This window comes from Neovison vison, chromosome 3, assembly GCF_020171115.1.
Source record: "Neovison vison isolate M4711 chromosome 3, ASM_NN_V1, whole genome shotgun sequence".
Taxonomy (NCBI): Eukaryota; Metazoa; Chordata; class Mammalia; order Carnivora; family Mustelidae; genus Neogale; species Neogale vison.
In genome coordinates this window covers 54,162,229-54,182,266 of record NC_058093.1, presented here as the reverse complement: position 1 = coordinate 54,182,266, position 20,038 = coordinate 54,162,229, and positions in this window count along the sequence as shown.

Here is a 20,038-nt window from a genome sequence, read left to right as displayed (position 1 = left end):
ATAATAAGCGAAATATCCAATTTCCTGGCTTTTTTGAAAAGATGGGGCTTGCCATTTCCTTTTATTTTCACAACTTCTGTCCAACCAAAGCATCACACTAATAAGCAGAGAAAAAGAAAGCTCTTTAGAAATGCTGGGAGTCTGCAGACCCGTCAGGGCTCGTCTCTCAGGTGCCTCTAGCCCCCAGACAATTACATTCCGAGTCAGAATCCCCGAGAGTTGAACCCAGAAACGAACTCTTTCGAAGGTTCTCCCTGAAGGAAGTGGCTGCGCATCACCCGAGGCCAATGAGGTGTTAGGTAGGGAGCCTCCGGAGAATTTGGGGTGAAAGGAGGGAGGAAGAACTCTCCCAAGCCCGCGTGCAGATTGAACTGGCGGCTCGTACATTCAGAGGTAATTTCTAAATTGCAAAGTGGCCAGTGCTTTTTCTGCTTCACAGTTATCGAGTCAATTTCCAACTGCCGGCTGCGCACGGGGTTGTAGGAGGAAAGAACCTCGCAAGCATCTCTCCTGCATCTTCCGAGTTCCGCGCAGTTGAGGACTTACACTGCCCTAGTCTTTCTATGAGTAAAACCCAGGAAAAGGAACAGACACGCTGCATTGCAAAATCCAGACGTTGCATGGGACTTCTTTAGAAAGAGATCAAAACTTTATAATGAAGGCTCCATCTCACTCTCATCTTCCCACATCCTCTTAAGTTATCATGTATCGTTTCAGCTATGGAAAATGCATAATCATTGTTCTGAGGATATAACCATACACTTCTCTGCTCTGAAAGGTCTAATTTTAAGTCTTCACGGTGTCTAGACTCACTTCGAGTGATTGCTTAGAACGCCCTGGCTTTATGGAGAGATGCCTTTAATTCAAAGCACGGGTGAGCAGAGCTACTGCCTGCTACTTGGGTTATGCTTCTCCGCCCGTCCAGGCGACCTCCGTAGTCTCTCTAGGCGCTCAGGCGACCCTTGCTCGGATCTTTCGCTGGGGGGTGGGGTGGGGATGGGAGACAGAGAGACGGAGCTAGACAGAGACAGAATAGTGAGAGGAGAGGGAAGTTTGCATTTCTGGTTCTAACAAGAGACGCGCCTGACCCAGGAAGGTGATAGCACCTGCAGTGACAGCAGCACCCCATGACCTTACCATGTGTGTTTCTTTTTGGTGCACGACTCCGTTTTTAGAGAGTTTGGGTGCCCCTTCCACTAAAAATATCAATCACGAGTCTTACGGGACACTATTTCTCAGCGTGCAAGGGACCCGACAGGGAAAAACACATATTCTTGCCAACTTAAGAATGTCACTGGAAGGTTCAATTTCACTTTGCCTTGAGACTCTCTTGGCTTTGTTGGTGTCAGTGCGTCTACACGAATATCCAATTATCTAATTATATTTTAAACCTAGGCGTCGGCAGTGAACACTTCAAGATATGAACAGGTCTGTGATGGAGAAGTTGTATTTTATGGTAATATTTTGATCACAGAGCTTTCCAGGACGGGATACATTTCTATCCCGACAGGCCCCACACAGGGTACCGACACCAGAGCACTTCCAGGCACGTCGCGGGTTGCGCATCTTCGCGCCGCAAGCCCGGCGCCAACTCCGCACACACGTCCGTTTCCCTTTTTATCCGCGGCGCGGCAGCGCGGAGGTGGCCTCGGAGAGTGAGGGCTGAGGGTCTTCCCGGCCGGCCTCGCCTCTGTCCGTGAGACAGGCGCGGGTCTGGAGGCCGTGTGTGCCTACAATCACCTTAAAAATGGAGAAAGGTTCTATTAACGCGCGAGGGGGGAAAGAGGCTGTTTGGTACCGCGGATTCAACAACTTTCTTCAGTATTATTTTGCTGTTTGAATAGAAGTCCGGGACGGAGTATGTATCTCTAAGACATCTTCCTAAGGCTCCCCCCACCACCCTCCACCTGTCACCGCTATTCGGGAACAGGAACTGTCGCTCCGTGGGCGCGTCCGGAGTTTCTCACAATCCAATTCCTGTGCACCCGGTGAGCCAGGACCTGACTCAATTTTAGAGTCCCACAGAGGAGAGATGGGGTTGAGGGGGGTCCCAGCCCACTCCAACCAATCATTCCTTCCCAGAGGTCTCAGCAACTCCTAAAAAGGGCGCGGCTGGTGCAATAATCTTTGGCAGAGGTTCTGCTTAGATCCGTGCATGTGACAGCACTGGAACCAGAGCGATCACGATTCGTATAGCCAAATTGGGGTGGGGGCCATTCAGTCGGTATTGGCTGACTTTACTGAGAAAGAAAGATATGAATTCCAAACAAGGTCATCATTTTCTAGCAATTCGATTTTAATAATCAAATAAACGCAGAAATCCAATTTTTCATTTTTACTTTTAAATTTTACTAGAAATCCCTACTTGGACATCACATGTAACCATTTAGGACAGTGAGGCTGTTATTTAAAGCCATTTTCCCTCAGTGCATCTCCTGAGCACGACTGGAAACGACCGCTGGGTCCCGCAAGGACTTTTCTCCCACTTTAATCTTGGCGTTTCCTTAGGGAAAGTACAGCTTCGGCAGGGTCGGAGGGCGCCTCCTTGAGCGGCGGGTGAGCATCAGCGCAGGAGCGCAGGGCCCACCCCACTCCGGGTGCGTAAGGAGGAGAGCCGCACCCCTAGTTCCCAGCCGAGAAGTGCGTTCCCGGCCCAACTGACAGCGGCGGGAGGACTCGGGAGAGCTAGGCTCTAGCCGCTTACTCGCCCCCCCGTCCCCCCCCCCGCCCGCTTTCCCACTTGGCCCCCTTGTAGCGTGGTCTGATTTCGAGGCCCCAGGATTACTGAAGAGAACATGCCTTCTTGTGGTTGGGCCGAGGGTGAATGTGGAGATGTAAGCGCTCCCACTGCCCATTGCGTTTTGGAGACTGAGAGTTTGACTCCGCACGTTGCGCCAAAGACTTTACCAGGGGAGCCTCGGAACCATTATTAGGACAAATTCACCAGGGTTAACTCTCTGTTTTCCTCCTTTTCCTGCCCTTCCCTTCCCAGCTGCTCCTTGCTTCCCTCCCACCCCCAGCTGTTCCTTGCCCTGTTCCCCACAGCCGGAGGCGGCAACAGGTTTCCGACGCCGCTGGGCCAGGTTCGGTGCGTCGGGGCTCGAGCACGTGCGGCCCAGCGCGCGCCCGGCTTCTCCTGCGCCTACCCGTTAGTGGTCAACCTTGGGTCTACGGGGCATCCCTCCACACCACGCGGGGGGAACCATTTTTTCCAGTTGTGGGGGAGAACAAAAGAGTGGGGCAGAGGCGCCAGGGCGCATCCGCCCCGCGGGAAGAGCCGAGAGAGGGACCCACACGTCTGTGCCACACGCGTGCCACATGTGCTCTCAACTCCCAAGCTCGGGGGAGAGATGGCGCGCATCCTGGCCCGGCTTTCCGATCTCCTCGCGACCGAGTTCTGAGCCCAAGGCCCCGGAGCCGCAGGAAGCGACTCGTCAGGTGGCCACATCAGTACTGCGCTCTCGGAGGGGCGGTGGGGCAGCCACTCCGCCTCTCCGCCTGCCGCGGGGAGCGCTCCTTGCTTCCTTGAAGACACCGACTGCCCGTGGCTGGCTGCCCTCTTCTTAGCTTAGCCGAGTTCTGTTTGGCTTGCTCAGCGGGTCTGGACAGAGCGCCGAACAGGGACCGGGATCTTTGGAGAGATTGGCTTCTATGCTTTCCTCCGCGTTTCTTCTTCCCCTAGTTAATCTCTCTCCCTCCTTTTTTCTTTGTATTTCTATAGAAACTTGTGTGTAGAGAAACTAGGATTTCCAGGACACGTGCCACCTGTCTTCACAGATACAGTGCCCAAGTACATGTCAGAGACTTCTCCGGGGCAGTAGAGGATGGTGGAAGGACTGCTGCAGGAGTGAGGACTCCATCGGGTACCGGAGGGACTTCAGAGGACCCGAATTTGCTAAGATTTTCTGCCTCCGGAAGCTTGCAGGAAAGGATTATGCTGACTATCTCAAAACAATTGGACTTTTACAAAGGGTGGGGAGGTAGAAAGAGACTCTTGATCAGTAGGCTGCAAGTAGGTCAGTGTTTTTCAAACCGAGGGTCCCCACCTACGCATGGTTTGTAAAGTCAATATAGTGGGTTGTGATCAGAATTTTCTTTCCAAGAAATAAAGGAATAACAGCATAGAAATCATGAGTGCTTTGCACAGAGTAGCCAAACTATGAAAAGTTTAAGTATTTCTTGCTGGAACTTTCCTTGGGCTATAACATAAAATATATTTGTGAGTTTGGGTCTGACTCAAAAAATTTGAGAGCCCACCCCCCCCCCCCAATTTTTTTTTTGAGAGCCTACTGTTGATGGACCTGACTGGGCTGGAAGCAAAGGGGAGGGGATGTCTACACTGAGAGATACTGAGAAGGGAATTTCAGCAATGCAGTGATGTTTTGTGATCAGTTGTCTCTCTCTCTCTCTCTCTCTCTCTTTTTTTTTTTTTTTGGTCCCCCATCTCCTCACTGCCTCTCTCCTACTCCAGTGGGGTTCCACATATCTTTATCCCCTCGCCTGTTATGTGCTTGGAGCCCTGCTGGGGATCATGAGTGAGGGCCAAGGAAGGAGCACATAAAGCCACCCCTTTTTCCTTTCTCTCAGCAACCTAGTGCCTGAGAAGAGAGTCAACAGTTATTGGGGAAGCTCCATGGAAGGGAGGGGACTCCAAGTCACATTGTCTACTGACTACATGCTGGGCTGTCCTATTTGTATGCTACTGCCCAACACAAGGAAAGGAGCAGAAGCTTTTGAGAGAGAGAGAGAGAGAGAGTTAAGGGAGAATAAAGATAATGAAACATGTGAATGCTCGTCTGAGTGGGGACTGAAAAATGGAAGAGGATGGAGAAACTTGAGGAGGTGTTTAATCAGAGTGCCAGGGTTGAAGGCAAGCAGAGGTGGGAAGGAGAGGACTAAAGTGCCAGAGAAATATAGGATTGTGGGCACAGAGAGTAATGTGATAAGCTTAAAGAAAACTGAAGAGATAAAGGAGAACAATTGTAGAGGGTGCATAAAGGATGTGGGGGTGGGGTTGGGGGTGGGATGGGCAGGTCTGAGATGAAAGTTGGATGTAAAGAGCACAGCACAAGGGTTATGAAAAGAGAGGGTGGCTTTGGGTGTGGGAAGCCTTGGCCTGTTGAGGACCACAGAGAAGTTTTCACGTTTTGTCATCAAGGAATTAAAAGGAGCAAAACCATTGGCATGGAAAGGTTCCTCTCCTGTCATTCCATTCTAGCTGAAAGGTTTGAAAGCTGGCTTGTTTCTTAAGGCGTGCTACAATCTTTAAGCAGGGGGATATGGACTACCTTCCAAGATTCAGGCCAATAGGAAAGGTAGAACCAGCTGTCAGAGGAGGCCACCTTCCTTGGTTTCCGAGGTTCTCCATCACAAATTTTCTACCTACCATATGTGGCAAGGCTGGATCTCATCTCATGTAATCCTCTTAGCTCCAGCCTGTGATGTTCCCATTATTCCTTCCATTTTTACAAATGAGAAGATGAGGCTCAAAAATATTGGGTTAAATATCCTGGCCTGTTAGTACGTGGCATAGCTGCAATTTAAACTCAGGACAAGGACACTCAATTCCAAGGGACTTGGTTTTGTGACAGCTGGCCCAGAAGGACTGGACCTTTCTCCACAATGGCTACTGAAGAGGACTATGGGTTTCTGCTGAGAGTTGAACAGGTTATTTCATGTGTGTTCAGACTTCCAGAAGGGAGCACTGAGATGAAATCATAACGCCTTCTTTTTGGTGGAGTTATTTGATTGCTTTTCATCATTAGTACATGAAGGAGTTCTGAGTTGCTTGCTTTGCTACCCAAGGAAAGAAAAGATTGAGAAGACTGCTGCATGTGTTTGTCACCTAGAACTCATATTAAAGTTAGTAAAGAGGAAAAAAAAAAGTTTTTCCTCCCCAAGCTCTTAGAATTTCCTTGCATTAACCATTTGTTCTTCAGCCAGCTTCCATATATCCTAACAGGAAAACCGAATTGCACATCAGTGAGTTCACGTTAGTCACAGTTCTGAGCAGACCTCTTTGTGAAGACTTGGCTGTGCACGAGCCATTTACTCCTTCTTCTCCTTCTCTATTTGTGGTCTACAGGGTGTTTAAGTGTTACTAACATTTTCTTAAAGCTACTCTCATAGTCTACCAAATGATATAAGTAGATTTTACTTAGAGTGTCAAGCAGAGAGGAATATTTTTTCAGAAGACTATCTGCATCTAGCTGGGTCTGGTCAAAGGGTGGCAAAGATCGCCTTATTATATTACAAAATTTATTGGAACATACACAGTTGACAAACAAAATATGGTGGATTTAGGTCAGCTGTTTGCTTATATGATAGATTTTGTTAGTCTTTGACATTTAATTTAAGCCTCGCTTATCTGAGGGCTGGGGATAGGATAAGTATGTTCTGCATGTGTTATGCTTCTTGTTTTATAAAACTGACTTCTCTGCAGCTATCCGGAAATAATTCACAATCAGTGACTTGGGGACAAGGGGGCTTTGTGAGATGTTCTGAAAGCGCCTTTCTGAAATGAAGTTCTGAAAAGTTGAATTATGGAGACCCCAACAGGGGTTTTTATTTTGGAGGAATAAAGATAGCTACATTTGTTTTCTTGATCTTTTGCTTAATTATCCTCCCTGCATACTGAATTGATACAGCTAAAACCAAGCTTCCAGAAATCCATAATGAATCCATTTGATGCTGAGAATCTGTGTTGTGTGTAATTGCCCTCCTCTCAGCTGTGCTGGGCCGAAGGTGCCCGGGCCACATGGATGGAAACAACATCAAAAACATTTGACACATTAGTGACTTATTTTTAATATATCTGAGAAAAAAGTCTGCCATTGTAAAATCTGCACTTGCAGATGTGTTAGCCCTAAATAACCTTTAAAATTGGTCGTGGTGTGGTGGGAGATGTTGGTATTCATGAGTGTTTTGACATGTTTGACATTTTAGGTATGGTGTACTGCTCTGTCTGTCTTGCATTTTTTCCCCAATAGTGCATGTTTTGTTACTAAAATGCAGCTTTTGGTGTTTCCATTTGGGGTCCATAAATATGCTTATTGGATAAATGATTTGTTGTTATTTATGTAAATAATGTTTTAACGAATGAGGCTATTCCTGCTTTCCATGCTATGGCCATAAAAAGAAGGTTGTGTATAGAAGAAATAATTTGATTTTTACTTTCTAGAGAAAACATTTGCTCAGTACACATGAGACATCCTATATTTGCTATAGTCCTGGATTAACAAATAAGGAAAAGCAATTCTGTGGAATGATTATGCGTGCAGAAGCCAAGGAATTTGTGTACCAGAATCTGGTGTAATGAGTAGAGGTTTGAAATCCTTCTGAGTAGTATTTGGAATTGTCCTCTAATTCGTTTATTTTTGGAAGGGTCCCTAGTAGGAAATTGCCAATAGAACGGAGAAATCTAGGTGGCCTTGAGAGAACACATTCTTAAATATACAGAGAACCAGAGATTCAGTAGCTTTCTCTGACTGAAATACGGATTTACTAGTGTGGTCGTCTTTTCTCTGTACCCTTCTCTATGTCAGTTCTCCAGGTAGATCTCAGTAAGTGAGTTCAAAAGATTCAGCTAATCTTGGTGAGACATTTTTCAAATTTGTGAGTACCATGTTCCTAAAAGAGCTACTGCCTGTCGTTTGAGTATCAGAAAAGACAACAACCTTCGCCGCCCCTTTCCTTCGTGTGATAAACATGAGTGCCACACAAAGCCTATCCCAAGGTCTGTTCAGATTTTTAAGGATAGATTTGGCTGAAAGTTTTGTAATTCGGAACGAATACGTTGCTCATTACCTTTTCCCCCTTTGAAACTGATGTTGCTTATCACGTGGCTTCTCTTTAAATGTTATTTTCTTTAAGACTGCAACCGGCTCCAAGGCTTTGACATTTTTTTGTCCCAGATATTTCTCCTGTTTTTAATCTCCACCTGTTGTCCCATGCCAGGACAGCACTGTACCTCCAGATGGAAGGACAAAGGGGTGACTTCCTCTGTCTGGGTTGTCAGAGCTGCTTTTCCTCTGGAGTGGAAGTTTTATGTGCACTTTCCTTTGTACCCTTTCCCTGGGGACTGACACATCACCTCCATGACACACACAGCAGTTGTGGCCTGAGGTTTGTAAGAATAGCCTAAGTTGACTTTCAGCTAGCAGAAGTATTTAATGTTGCATCTTGCAATTCAAATGGTGTCACAAGACCAACCTGCATGCGTTCTTGACTTGTAGCTTCCCAGTCTCTCTTCTCGATTAACAAAGCCTGAGGACTTCCACATCCCTTGGAGGATCTTCCAGAGGAAAATTTCATTCATAAAACACAAAACAACAGAAAAGTTAACATCAAAGGTGCAGTGCTGTTATTTTTTTTTAAATATAGGATTTTAATTTGTAGAGCAATGTGAATGAGGATAGTCTGACACTAACAAGATTGTGAATCTCATTTCCTAGGTTATGAGTTAGGAAAAAATGCAAGGCTTTTCTTGAATGTGCAGTGTTTTGTATGCTGAACATTGCTTTCATCAAAATATGTACTGTTGATTCATTCATTACATTTCTTGTATGTACTTAACCGAAAAGCAGGAAAAAGAAAATCAAGTGCTTGTCTTTTCTTGAGTTAATTTCCCTTAACATGTATTCAAAATAAGCATTCCTATGTAGAATAATATAAAATAGTTATGGAATTTGATGATTGTAGGAAAGTTGGTGTGGGGGAGAAATGCATCATTCATTAGGTTGCAAGTACAGTGTATGATAGAGAAAAGGCAAGGTACTATAAACAAGAAGCTGTAAATAAGCATTTTTCCTTTCTGTAACTAGAATACAAATACTTGCATTATGTAGACATATTCATAAATTTTGATGATAACTTAGTGAAACAGGACCATAAATATGAAAACTAGGCATATTATTAAATGTATATGATTTTGAAATGAACGCTTATTATTTTTAAAAGTCTATGTTCCTATGGCTTTCAGTTTGAGAAATCAATCTCCCAGTACTGTGAATAGCCTAATCATTCTTTTTTTCCTCCAGCTAATAATAGTAACTTCCCCGATTGAAGACTGAACCACAGCAGTCAAACTTAACAACCCTTTGATCAAATCGCAAAACTGGTGACTAAAAGGAACATGAAACCTGTGATCCAGTTTCACAAAATCTTATTTGAAATCTTATTCAGATTAACCCAAGCACTGTCACATGTGCTGAAAATGGAAAGACCGTAAATACAAGGAACTGTTATCTGACAATAAGCTGACTCGTGTGGCGTGATTTGAAGGGGGTGCTGTTACAAGGTTTTCACTTAACCTTGTTACTAACAATCCTTATAATGGACAAACATTGTATTAATCACTCTCACCGAGGGTAGTGAACGGAGAACTTGGTGAGACCGGAGACGTGCAGTGGCACAAAGAGAGGTCAGGCACACACGGAGCAAATAAAGCACTTCCAAGCTGAAAAAGATGAAAGCAGATATATCCAATACATGTCTCAGCATTGCAGATTTGGAATACGGAATATGAATGCAAGAGAAATATTTGTAAAATGCTAATGTTTGGAGTGAAAGCAAGATAAAAAATTAGGTCGCAGTATTCCCTGTAAAATGAGAGCAGAAAAGCTGATATGCTTTTTAAGCTGCATGCCCAGGGACTTCTCACCATCAGAACGAGAGAGATGCTGCTAATCCTTTTCTGCAGAAAGCACTGACAGGGCAGTGCCGGGATCCTGCAAGCAGTCCTGAACTTCTCAGCACCAGAGGGATGTTGACAAATTGGACAGATTTCAGAGAACCACAACAAAAATGATTAAGGGGCTGGAGCAATTGACTTATGAGAAAAGATTAAAAGAACCAATTATATATTGCTTACCCATACAAGAAAAGCAGCAGAGGGAGGAGAGACAAGAACACCATGTATGATTATTTGAAGAGTGTAAATACCAAGGTAGAAGATGAATTGTTTAGACTGGTCCAAGATGGCAATAACTTTGAGGTAAGGGGAGCAAAAAAAGTAAAGAGGAATTTGGTAGATTATCAGGAAAATAATTTGCAGTGGTGTTATTAGTAAAATAATGGAGACAATTTTGAGGAATTAGCAAACTATATTGCTCTTATTAATGCAGAAGAAAAAAAGGTTGCTTTTTCACTACAGGAAGACTTCTAGAAGAGGAGGAGGAAAAGGAAGAAAGATCCTAGTTTACTTCAATTTAAAACGTGAAGAACTTTATATGGAAGTTCAATTAAATATGACAACTTCAAATAAAGGTCAGGGCAAACCTTAAATGAACCTATCCTAAAAGTAGGACCACTCCAACTTTCATAGGTCCTTCTTAACATTAGAGCTACCCTTGACTGCATGTGCTTCAGTAGGGTCCTCTTACCTTGGTCAGTATAATGAGAGGATCTTACTATTTTCTTTTAATAAAACATTCCTCTCATGGAATTGTTCTCACAATGGAAGTGATGTTGATGGAACTCAGCCCAGTATCAAACTGATAAAAGAACTAAGAAGTGTTCTCATTTGTATTTTATTAGTGTTTTTCTGGCATGCCCCTCTGAAATTTGGCTCAGCTCGGAAGGGAAGAGAATGAATGGAATGAAGTGGCCACTTGAAATTATAATAAGCATGGAAGTGAGGGAAAGGATTTTACAAAGCATGCTCCTCTAGAAGCCAAGCAAAGGAAAAAAGATTTCTTCCAGTGTCAATGAGACATATAAATGGATCTAAAAACATTAATGGCAAAGAGGAAAAAAAAAAAGTGAGTGAACTCAAGGCTCCTAAGAATCTCCTGCTTTCTCTGTCTTAGTGAGAGAGTGCTTTTCCTGTGCTAGAGGATGCAGCGTGTGAGGTGGAGAGATGCAGAAGGAGAATCTCATTAACGTGAGCTCTCCACTCCCCATGCACTCTGAAACTGCCTGCTGTCAGGTTGCAGAGAAGCCAACATATGCAGGCGTCCAGGGCGTTCCTGCTGCAGAAGGCTGTGTGTAATTATTTCTGGATAGGATCCTATGCATGATTCCATGATAACTCTGACTTATAGGCTGTCTTTATTTGAACTGGTATTTGCTATATGTATAATTTAAGCTTCTAACAGTGAGGTCTCATATGGGGGGGGCACACAGGTATTTTCCCTTAAGCCGTGTAGTCAGTTGATACCTGAACTCAAGAAGATTTGCTGTGCTAATTGGAAGGGGGGGGGGAAGAAAAACAAAAACAAAAACAAAAACAAAAAACAAACCCAACATTTGTTTTACTTTTTGGGGGGATGCTGTTGTTTATAGCTAATACATGATGGCTTGTGTCAGTTATAGCCAATTCGTTCTATTGGAAATATCCTTTAATTTGTAATAGGTGTGTCTTAGACCCAAACTTGCAATGTAATTTTAGTTTCAAGAGGACATATAAAATATCTGTATGGTAACTTCTTACTTCGCTGCAGGAGCTTCCAAGCATTTTTTCCTTATTATTATTATTTATTGAAAATAATGTTGTAAATAATATTTTAATGAAACTAATATAACATTGCATGTCAACTCTATTTCAGTGAAAAAAAAGGAGAAAATGTATTTTAAAAAATGCATTGTCCTAATAAAAGTCGATGAGCTATATTTACTAGGCAGTTTTATTAAGTGAAGAGGGTGCCCTAAGATTTAAGTTGATTTTTTTTCATTTTGTAAATGATTATAATTTTTGTTTTTATGTTCGCAAATTCTTCAGCCCAGAGATTTAATTAAATCATTTTACCTTATAAAACAAGGAGAAGGGATTACACAGGTAGACAGACTATGCTGTGAGCAAACATTTCTAATCACTAAACTGCTTTATTTTTGCTACTGTGTTAATGATTTAGTGGGAAAATGACCTTATTTTTGCACAAAAGAAATAATTAGAGTAAACAAAGCTGCTATCATTGACTTTTTCTTTTAAACCTAATGATAAACTTTTCTAATAAGAGCATCTCTGATGTGACTATTTGTGCATTTAAAAATACCAATGTAGATAAAACAAGGGAGCTGGTTTTTGTTTCTAGTTTTATGATTAACTTATTTTAAACATTTTAATTCTTATCACTTAAAGAACTGCTGAATTTCAGATTATTTTGTTTACAGTACTTATACCTTGGTTCTAAAACTGTTTAATGACAAGGCATTTTTATGATTTCATTTTATTCAATAGCCAGATATTTGTTATGATACTAGGCTTTTTTTTTTTTAATTAATCGCTTCTTTTTGGTTTTGTTTTTAGTCTCATCATGGCTTCAGTGTAGAAACTTAGTTCTAACCCTTCAATTTGTATGTTAAACATTTTATTTTTTTTTAATTTTATTCACTTTAATCCTTACCTTATTTTGAGCTCTTTTTTTTTTTTTAAGATTTTTATTTATTTATTGGACGGAGATAGAGACCACAAGTAGGCAGAGAGGCAGGCAGAGAGAGAGGAGGAAGTAGGCTCCTTGCTGAGCAGAGGGCCCGATGTGGGGCTCGATCCCAGCACCCTGGGATCTTGACCTGAGCCGAAGGCAGAGGCTTAACCCACTGAGCCACCCAGGCGCCCCTGAGCTCTGGTTTTGACCACAAAACTTCTGAAGTGATTATGCAGTTTTGTTTTTCTTTCTGTCCTGTTTGTGATTCCTCTCTATCTTTTGAGAGCATAGGACAAATCCAGTGAGGGTGGAGGGGCCGTGTCAATGAAGCTCAGAATTATGCAATGGGTCCATGTAAATGAGTTGTTTAGATCCTTTCAATTTCACTACATCATTGCACACCATGTGAATTTTCTTGGGTACAAGAACATTGTTATTGGCCATGACATAGCTTGTGTGGTGTTTATAATATCTACTTTGTGAATTAGATTGATTTTTGAGGCAGTTAACATTTGTTACCTTCTCAGGAAGAGAAACTGTTTTCTGTTTATAGAATTGTAAAATGACAAAGCTTAAAGTGGTCTCACAAACTTGACTAACACCATCTTTCTTTCTCTTGGCCAGTCTTGTCTTGCCTCTGTTGCATGTCAAAGACAATACTGTAGTTTATTTCTAACTGCACAAAGGGTAATATGTCATGGAATATAGATTTGAAAAAAAAATTATGAGCACCGTAATATTTAGATGCTAACTACTTTGACATGTCATTAAAAGGAATGAAAGATTTATCTTTAGATAAATTTCTGGGACCTAGTGAAAATCCTTAGACAGTCAAGTGTTTTACCCCATAGTGCATTAACACATTTATATTCCAGATAAACGTCTCAGAAATGAGTGTTTTTAGGCCCACTTTAGGAAGGGCATATTTTGCATATAAAATATTATGATACAGTGACAGAATATTATAGCATTTAGTGAATGATTTCGTGAATACTCTCCCAAGTGTTTTTAGGATGCCAAGTGTATCTAAATTACATTATGTACATTTGGCTTACTTATACAAAATGTATTTATTTATAGAAAAAGTATTTTTTTTGAGATGATTCTTTAACATATGTGAATAACTTCCATTGATTTTTTTCCAAGGGAATAAGATGTCTTTGAGTTGGTATGAACATGAGAGTTTTTGACAATGGTTAGCTTTGTTGCTTAACACTTTCTTTGTGGGTTTATAAATAATGACTTATGTTCTTAAGATATACAATGTAGAGGAAACATTTGAGGCAGTAGACATATTATTACATATACAGACATAAAATTGCTCTGACACTAGGGCAAAAATAATGGCATGTCTAACTAAAGGCAAGTAATATATTTGTTTAGTAATTAAAATGAAACTTATTTATTTGCAGGTTCAAAGTTTGTTCAAAATAGTCTAGGTCAGATAGATAAAACATAAGCAAGTAGATAGATATGCAGTGCCTAGTTTTGCACCATCCTGAGAACCTTGAACTTCGGATGAGTTTTTAGGATCTGTAGGCATGTGGAGTAGAAATTTTGACATGCTCTATAGGATGAACCCTTGACTTAGAGCTTTTTATTTTCTCTAGGTGTATGTAAGATTCTGTGCACATATCCTGCTCCCTGTTATTTTTTTATTTGGAGTTTTTAGAGAAGAATTAACCTAGTTTGTGTGGGTATTAGGAACCCTTCAGGAATTAGATTAGTTGCCTGGTTTAAAGATGTATGTTTTCAAAAAAGAAAGGGAAGAAGCAGGTTCCAGTGGAATGGTAACTTTAAACTCTTTCAGGAGTGTGCTGGGGAATGGTTCTGATTATTTGGATATAAATGCAAAAGTTGACTAAATGCAAGATAATACTTTTTCCATAGTTCAAGAATCCCATGCATTTTTTCATGTACATGATCAAGCAAGATTCCTGGCACCTCCTATGAGCATTGAAATAAAATTAGCAATTGTTGGTAACCAATCAAACACATTTATTGAGCATTGCTAACTACAAGCTGTGTTACCTTGAGCAATTTACCTATCCTATCTATGCCTCAGTTTCCTCATCTGACAATGAAAGAAAAACAGTCTAGGACATGATTAATTCCCAGTAAGGTAGTGCTCTTTTTTATTTTAAAGATTTTATTTGTTTATTTGACACACACAGAGAGAGAGAGATCATAAGTAGGCAGAGCAGAGAGAGGTGGAAGCGGGCTCCCTGCTGAGCAGAGACCCCCCCCACCCCCACTGTTGCCCCTATGTGGGGCTTGATCCTAGAATCCTGAAACCATGACTTGAGTCAAAGGCAGAGGCTTAACCCACTAAGCCACCCAGGTGAAGCAAGGTAGTGCTATTTTTATTATTTCTCTTAACACTATCACATTAGGCTCTGAGAATACAAGTTCTTTTATTTCAATTTCATTTTCCACCCATTACTTTGTAGTTGTATTAGGTGGTTTATAATGCTCTTCATTATGAAGGACCTTGTTTGGGTTCTTTATTTTGACCAATTGTGACTGCAAATTCTTTATGTGCTGGTGTAGAAATACGGGACATACAAAGAAGAAACTCCATAGTCATTGCTTTCAAGTCTTTTAGGATCTAGTAAGGTAAACATATGAGAAAACAAACACTTCCAGCACAGTATATTACTAACTCTAAACAGGGACCTATAAGCCATTTGTTGGGATTGAGTGCCCAAGAATGCCTGGAGCATCCTCTCTTTTGCAGAGAAATGATTTTACTTCTAAGACAAAAAAAGGGAATGTATATATAGAAAAATATAAAAGGCTTAGGGTTTTGGGGGAAATGATGGCATATAAAATCCAAGGAAGGGACATTGACAAGGGTTAGATTGGTAGTCAGAATCTAGATTCTGCAAGGGCATACAAAGGAATTTATATTGTATACTTTCACCCATAAGCAGTAGGGAGCAATTAATAAAAACTTGAACTGGGAAATAAAACCAACTGATTAAATTTTTATAAAGATCACTCTGGCTATGTCATTCTGATTAACTGGTTTTGTTGTTGGTGGTGGTTGTGGTTGGTTGGTTGGTTTTGTATATTCTTTTTAGGATCTTAGGATCTTCTTTTTATCTTTAGTATTATAAAATTTTCCTGGGCTGTGTTATGGGTCTTTCTCAATTTATTATGTTGTGTTGTGTGTTCAGTGGGCCATCTCAATTGAGAATGCCATTCAGTTTTGGGAAAATATCCTCATTTAATTCTTCAAATGTTTCCTTTTTGGGGGGGTGCGGAGGTAATTTTCTTTATTTCTTTTGGGAATTCCTGAGGAAAAATTAAGGGTTTTAGACTTTCTGAATTAATCTTTTAATATGACAGTTTCCCTTTTTTGCTGTTATTTCTAACAAGCAATAATCAGAGACCATTTTTTAAAACTGTAAACTAGTAAAATAATAAGTGTAGAGACAATATCTTTTGTTGGTGAGGATGAGGGGAAATGAGTCATTTCCTAAGATTTTTGATGTGTGTATAAATTGGAATAGTATTTTTGGAAGGCAATTGGCAATGTCTATGTAAAGAGGTTCCAAAATTAAGTATCCTTCCTAGAGAAATTCTCCATAAGGGAAAGGATATAGGATTATAGATACTTAGTATAGCATTGCTTGTAGGAGTGAAGCTTGAAAACAACCAAAAAGTTTTTTTAGGAGAACTATTAAATAAATATTGATCTATTTAAACTATAGAATATACCATAATTGGTAAAAAAATACATATATAGACAAGGTATATAAATTTGGCTATGGTAAATCTCTAAGAAATATTGTTAAGAATAATATTTATAGTTATATAGTATGTTCTTATGGTCTGGTGCCAATTCTAGTGTGTGTGGAGGTTCCCCACACCAACAACCAATTCTTGTATACCAGTTGGGTGCCTTATAATTCAGCTCAGCTCTAACATTATCTACATGGAGATAGCATTGGATCCCATAAGGTAAGGGATTAGCTGCATGAGACTACACCTTCAGCTTTCTTGAGACACCAACCATAAGCCCAAGTTATTATCTGTGCTTCGGACCAACTGGTCAGAATAGAGGCTCCAACAACCCCCTCAAACTGAACATGACGATCAATTGCAAGCCTGGGTTGTTATGTATACTTCTGCCTGATTAGCTGTAAATCAGAGGTTCCCACGACCTCCTCCTCAGGTTCTATTCATTTGCTAGAGGGCCTCACAGAACTCAGAAACATTTTACTTACTATACCACCAGTTTATTATAAGAGGATATAACTCAGGACTAGCCAAAGGAAAGACATGCATAGGTCAGGGTATGAAGAAAGGGTGCAGAGCTTCTATACCTGCTTCAAGAGCATCATTCTCCATGTGTTCACCAATCTGGAAACTCTCTGAACCCTGCCCTTTGGTGTTTTTCTTGAAGTTCTATTATATAAGCCTGATTGATTTAATCACTGGCCATTGGTGTTGGCCATTGGCCATCTACATAGCTTCTTTGGAAGCTCTCTGCTCAGTCTCAAGCCCCTTTCCTCTTGCAGAAGTGGGGGAGGATGGGACTGAAAGTTCCGACCCTCTAACTACATGGTTGGTTCTCTTGACAACCAGGCAAGATCTCTAGGTGCTCCAAAAGTCACCTCACTCATATAACAAAAGAGCTTAATCACTCTCATCACTTAAGAAATTCCAAGGGTTTTAGTTCTGGGCCAGAAATGGGGACAAAGACCAAATACACATTTCTTACTATAAATTACAATGTCATATATATATAATACAATGTATATGTAAATACAATATATGTATTTATAAATAAGATCATTATATAGAAGATACATGTAATGCTTTACACAAAAAATCTAAATGCACAGACAACCTTCTGGAATGTTGCATATCACTTATTCTTTTATTAGTTTTTTCCCTCCAGCTTAACTGAGAAATAATTAACATGCTCACTGTGTAAATTTAAGGCATACAGCATAATGGTTTGCTTTATATATATTGTGAAATGATTAGCATTATAGGTTCAGCTAACACCATCTTCTCATATAGATATAATAAAAATAAAAGAAAGAAGAAAAGATAAAAGGAAAAAACCTGCTTCACCTATAATGAGAACTTTTGAGACTTATTCTCTTAACAACTTGCCTATGTATCATACATCAGTGTTAGTCATAGTCATCAGGTTGTGCATTACATCCCTAGTGCTTATTTATCTTATAAATGGAAGTTTATATCTTTTGATCACCTTCCCCCATGCCCTGCTTTTGGTAATCACCAATCTGATCTCTTTTCCTATGAGTTTGTGTTGCTTTTTTCTTTTTCTTTTTTTTTAGATTCCACATGTGAAATCATACTGCATTTGTCTTTTTCTGTCTGACTTATTTCACTTTGTGTAATGCCTTTCAGATCCACCCATGTTGTCACAAATGGTAGGATTTCCTTGTTATTTATTTATTTATTTTTTTTAGGTTTTCAGAATTTTTTTTTAATTTTTTTTCCAATTTATTTATTTTCAGAAAAACAGTATTCATTATTTTTTCACTACACCCAGTGCTCCATGCAAGCTGTGCCCTCTATAATACCCACCACCTGGTACCCCCAACCTCCCACCCCCCCCCCGCCACTTCAAACCCCTCAGATTGTTTTTCAGAGTCCATAGTCTCTCATGGTTCATCTCCCCTTCCAATTTACCCAAAAGCACATACCCTCCCCAATGTCCATAACCCTACCCCTCTTCTCCCAACCCCCCTCCCCCCAGCAACAAAGCATAAGTGACTCTTAATCTCATGTTATTTTTTTTAATAGCTGAATAATATTCATATTTCTTTTTCTGTGTATTCATCAAAGGACACAGGTTTTCTCCATGTCTTGTTTACTGTAAACAATGCTGTTATGAACACGGGGGCACAGATATCTTTTTGAGTTTGTATGTCATTACCTTTGAATATAGTCCCAGAGGTAGAATTGCTTGGTCATATGATAGTTCTATTTTTAATTTTTTGAGGATCCTTCAAACTATTTTCTATAGTGGTTATACCAATTTACAATCCCACCAACAGTGCACAAGGCTCCCCTTTTCTTCATGTCCATAACAACATTTGTTATCCCTTGTCTTTTTGATGATAGCCATCTAATAGGCATAAGATATTAAAACCACATTCCAGGGTGCCTGGATTGCTCAGTGGGTTAAGCCTCTGTCTTCAGCTCAGGTCATGATCTCACAGGTCTGGGATCGAGTCCTGCATTGGGCTTTCTGCTCAGCAGGGAGCCTGCTTCCCCTCTCTCTCTGCCTGTCTCTCTGCCTAGTTGCGATCTCTGTCAAATAAATAAATAAAATCTTAAAAAAAAAAAAAACCACATTCCACTGTGGTTTTAACTTGCATTTCCCTAATGACAAGTTATGATCAGCTTTTATTCCTGTACCAGTTGGCCATCTACATAGCTTCTTTGGAGAAATGTCTATTCAGTTACTTTGCCCATTTTTAATTGGGTTATTTGTCCTTTTTGGAATTGAGTTGTAAGGGTTCTTTATATGTTTTGGATATTAACCCATTATCTGATATATGGTTTGCAATTTTTTCCGCATTCCATAGATTGTCTTTTTTACTTTGATGATGATTTCTTTTGCTGTGTAGAAGTTTTTCAGTTTCATATAGACCCACTTGTTTATTTGTGCTTTACATATCGTGTCCAAAGAACCATTATCAAGACCCATATCAAAGAGGTTTCTTTTTTTAAAGAGATTTCTTTCTTTCTTTCTTTGAGAGAGAGTGCAGACAGAGGGAGGGACGGAGGGATAAGGAAAGACAGAGAGAGAAGCAGACTCCCTGCTCAGTGCAGAATCTAATGAGGGGCTCAATGCTATGACCCTGAGATTCTGACATGAGCTGAAATCAAGAGTCCACTGCTGAGCTGACTGAGCCACCTAGGCACCCTATCAAGGAGTTCTGCTGCTGTTTTCTTCTAGGAGTTTCATGTTTAGGTCTTTAATCCATTTTGAGTTAATTTTTGCAAGTAGTGTAAGACGGGTCCAGTTTCATTCTTTCATATGTGAATAAAACTATTGAAGGATTTCACAACAGAAACTTTTCAGACCAGGAGATAAGGGATAATGTATTCAAAATATTAAAAGAAAATAAGTGTCAACTAAGAATTCTGTACCTAATGAAGCTGTCTTTCAGAAACAAAGACAGGACAAAGACTTTCCTGAACAAACAAAATTTGAGAGAGTTCATTACCACCAGACTTGCCTTATAAGAAATACTAAAGGGAGTTCTTTCAGTGGAAGTAAAAGAAAATTAATTAAAATAAAAAAGCACAAAAAAGTACCATAAATCTCACTGGTAATGATAAAAATATTGTCATAGTTAGATTCTGCAATATGGCAACACTTACAAATAACTCACAACTCTAACTTAAAAGTTTTAAAAAGGTAGCAAAAACAAAAATAACCATAAATACAAAAATCCATTATTAGTTACACTACATAAAAATCATGTAAATTGTAAGAGCAATAACCTATATGTGAGGAGGAGAAGAGTAAATGGGTAAAGAGTATGAATTCCATTGAAGTTATCAGTTTAAAATAGAGTTTTATAAGTTTAGGATATTTTATGTTGGTAACTCTTGGTAACTACATGGAAAATGTAATAATTAGACAAAAAATAATAAAAAATTAAAGCATACTT